Source organism: Mastomys coucha, unplaced genomic scaffold (assembly GCF_008632895.1).
Source record: "Mastomys coucha isolate ucsf_1 unplaced genomic scaffold, UCSF_Mcou_1 pScaffold18, whole genome shotgun sequence".
Classification (NCBI taxonomy): domain Eukaryota; kingdom Metazoa; phylum Chordata; class Mammalia; order Rodentia; family Muridae; genus Mastomys; species Mastomys coucha.
Window position 1 is genome coordinate 83,522,584 of NW_022196900.1, and position 4,394 is coordinate 83,526,977.

Here is a 4,394-nt window from a genome sequence, read left to right on the forward strand (position 1 = left end):
GTTAAGAGAAGTTGCTGCTCTACTAGAGGCAAGCTCACCTCCCAGCACCTACATGGTGGCTCACAGTCATCTGTAACTCCAGTTCCCAGGGCTCTGGTTCCCTTGTCTAGGTCCTAACTCCATGAAGTAAATTTACATACATTCAGACAAAATACTCAAACATATAAAATAAAAGTAAATAAATATTTTTTGATTTATTTATTTATTATATGTAAGTACACTGCAGCTGTCTTCAGACACACCAGAAGAGGGCATCAGATCTCATTATGGATGGTTGTGAGCCACCATGTGGTTGCTAGGATTTGAACTCAAGACCTCTGGAAGAGCAGTCAGTGCTCTTAACCACTGAGCCATCTCTCCAGCCCAATAAATATTTTTTTTTTTCTGGTTTTTTGAGACAGGGTTTCTCTGGATTGCCCTGGCTATCCTAGAACTCACTCTGTAGACCAAGCTGGCCTCAAACTCAGAAATCTGCCTGCCTCTGCCTCCCAAGTGCTGGGATTAAAGGCATGCCACCACCGCCCAGTAAATATTTTTTAAAAAAGAAAATAAATAGCAAGATGGTAGGTTTAAGCCAAAATAGATATCATTTAGATACCAGGAACGCACTTAGTGCACAGACTTACATGCTGGCAAAACACTCATGCACATAAAAATAAATACATCTTTAAAAATATTTTTTTCTTATTTTATGTATGTGGGTGTTTTGCCTGCATGTACCATATATGCATGCTTGGTGCCCACAGAAGCTAGAAGAGGGCATTGGTTCCCCTGAAACTGCAGTTATAGACAGTTGTGAGCTACTATGTGGATGCTGGGAATTGAACCTTCTGGAAGAGCAGCTGGTGCTCATAACCACTGAACCCTAAATACATTTTTAAAAAGATTAAATACAGATACAACATTGATCTAGTCAAATAAAAAACAATTACTTGCAATTTATTCAACAACTACTATTACCTTTTAACGATAACCTTGAATAAAATTGGGTCATAATTCTGCAATTAAAACATGCTAACTGGGGGCTGGTGAGATGGCTCAGTGGGTAAGAGCATCGACTGCTCTTCCAAAGGTTCTGAGTTCAAATCCCAGTAACCACATTGTGGCTCACAACCACCCATAATGAGATCCGACACCCTCTTCTGGTGCGTCTGAAGACAGCTACAACGTACTTATTTATAATAATAAGTAAATCTTTGGGCCAGAGCAAGCAGGGACTGAGCAAGCTGGGTAGCTGGGTCGACTGGAGAGAGCTGGGCAGACTGGAGTGAGCAGAGGTCCTAAAAGTCAATTCCTAACAACCAGATGAAGGCTCACAACTATCTGTACAGCTACACTGTGTATTCATATACATAAAATAAATAAAAAAATCTTGAAAAAAACATGCTAACTGGATAACTAAATTTAAAAATAAGGACTAGGGAGATGGCTCAATGGTTAAGAGCACTGACTGTTCTTTCAGAGGTCTAGAGTTCAATTCCCAGCAACCACATGATGGCTCACAAGCATCTCTAGTGGGATCTGATGCCCTCTTCTGGTATGTCTGAGAACAGCTACAGTATACTTATATACATAAAATAAATAAATAAATCTTTTTAAAAAAAAAACACACAACTGTTCACTGCCTGCAAGAAACTCACCTCACCTTAAAAGACACAGAGATAGGGCTGGCGAGATGGCTCAGCGGGTAAGAGCATTGACTGCTCTTCCGAAGATCCTGAGTTCAAATCCCAGCAACCACATGGTGGCTCACAACCATCTGTAATGAGATCTGATGGCCCTCTTCTGGTGCATCTGAAGACAGCTACAGTGTACTTATTTATAATAATAAATAAATCTTTGGGCCTGAGTGAGTGGGGCTGATCAGAGCAATCAGAGGTCCTAAAAGTCAATTCCCAACAACCAGTTGAAGGCTCACAACTATCTGTACAGCTACAGAATATACTCATATGCATAAAATAAATAAATAAATCTTTAAAAAAGACACAGAGATAGCAAATAAAAGGATAGAAAACAACATTCCACAGAATCAGAATCTGAATGTTGCTTCACTCAGTTTCAAAAATTAAACACCATAAGGACATAAAGGACGAGACAAGGCCAATACAGTGCTGGAGAGGGGGACTACAGTACTTCACTTTCATCAACAGACACCATCAAGAAAAGAAACCAACAAAGAAGCATCAGAATCAGCTACATTGTAGATCAGAGGGACACAATGGACAGCTACAAGGTATTCCATCCTTTGTTAGCTCTTCCTAGATTCCATGTATGAGAAATCACATGTGATATGTGCCTTCCTGGGTCTGGCTTATTTCACTTAACATGGGGATCTGAAGTTGCCTTGCAAATATGGTGATCTATTATATAATTATGTAACATAATTATATAATACAGGGATCTATTGCCTTGTAAATCATATACTAAATTAAAAAATAAGATTTATTCATTTATATTGTATATGTGTATATGTATGTGTATTTACTCTTGTACACATGCCATGTCACCCATGTGCAGACCAGAGTTCAACTTTCAGAGGTTAGTTCTCTCCTCCTTGTGGATCCCAGAACTCAGACTCATGTTGGTAGGCCACAGGCATCTAAGACAGTGACATCCAAGTCCACTATGTAGCCAAGGCTGGATTTACACTCATAATCTTGCTTCCAGCTCCCTACTGCTGAGATAATAGGCATGTACCACAATCTAGAGATGTATATACACATATGCACAGACAATGGGACTGCAATTCAATAAATTATTTAAGTTTAATTTAAAATTTAAAATTATTTTTCAGAACTGCTTTTAGGTAATATAAATGTGTAACAGCAAGGCACAAATTAGGGCTCAGTTCTTTCTGGCCTTTCTGAGAGAAGTTAGGTGAATTCTCCTTCCTTTGGATCCATTTATATTTAGGGATTTATCCAAGGCTTGAAGGATTCCAAAGAGAAGTTCTGAACTCTTCTTTCGACACAGATAGATATTGCAGATGGATCAGGGTAATGACACAGAAGGTCCAGAAGCAGCTGGGGAGAACTCAGCTATGCCTGAAAGGAGCGGGGACTCCTGGACCAAGTCTATCAATGCTTCCCAGACAACCTGATTCTGGTGCAAAGCACAGTGATGAGCTTGAGGCTCACTCCAGGCTCACTCCAGGCTCACTCCAGGCTGGCAGGTGTATATCCTGAGTGACTTGGGTTATGATTCTGCGCTGGAAGAGTTAAATGATAGTTCTCAAAACATCACGGGGGTCTGTCAGCCTTGCGATGACGTCCTTCATCCATTACACATCTATCAGGAGTCACTCTCTCATTTCCAAGGACTTTCTGCAGTGAAGTGTCCAAGTTTTGTGGCCTTCAGGCTATAGCTGAATTGCAGTTCCTCCAGCGTGTAGCGCAGCCGAGTTCCTGCTTCGCTGGTTCCTGGTGGTAGCATCGATGATAACATCAGCAGGAATGGACTTTCAGCAGGAGGATGACTCTTTGGAATCATTAGGGCCTGAGGTTATGGAGTCCCTGCCTGGATGTCCGTGGCATTGAGCAAAAGAACAATATAACTAACAGCTCAAGCAATTTTTCTCTGGGACCTCTCCAACTGAGCACAGTACAGAAAAAGTGTTCTTTCCATTTCACAAGAGATAACTTTAATCTCGGGCATCAAACCAAAGCAGCAGCATTTCAATTCCACTAACAATGGCACATGGCAGCGATGGGAAGTCAGCTGCCAGGGCTGGGCAGTTTCTCTTCCCTGAGCTATTGAGTCCTGAGCCTGCACATTGCTGGCTCAGCTAACAATGGCCTAAACGCTCCACATTTTTCTTGCTTGCAAAATTCAGTGTCTTAAGTTCCTGAGATTTAACTGTATCGAACTGGATGCAAATTGTCTTAATGAACCAGTAATATCTGGGGTTCCTGGTTAGATTTCTGGTTAGCGTTGAGAGCTTTTATGAAACATTTCTCAGAGTGAAGGTCTATGGCTTGGCACAGCAGTGCACATCTGTAATCCTAATGCTTGAAAAGTGGAGTCAGGAGGATTGGAAGCTAAAGGACATTATTAGCTATATATCAGGTTTAAGGACAGCCTGAGCTACAAGAGCACCTGCCTCAAACAACAATAAAAACCCCATCCCAACCAAAATAAAGGAAGAAAACTGAAGGCCCAGGAGGCAGAAAGTAATGAGAAATAGGCCAAGCATGTTAGGACAGAGCTGTAATTCCACAGTTAGGGAGGTTGAGGCAGGAGGATCTTTTCAAGTTTGAGGACAGCCTGGCTTACATATATTGAGAACCCGACTAAGATGGAAACAAAAGCAAAACAAGACAAACAGTATAGAAGCAATTAAAAACAAAACAAAACAAACAAAACAAAACAAAACAAAAACAACAAAAAAAAAAAAA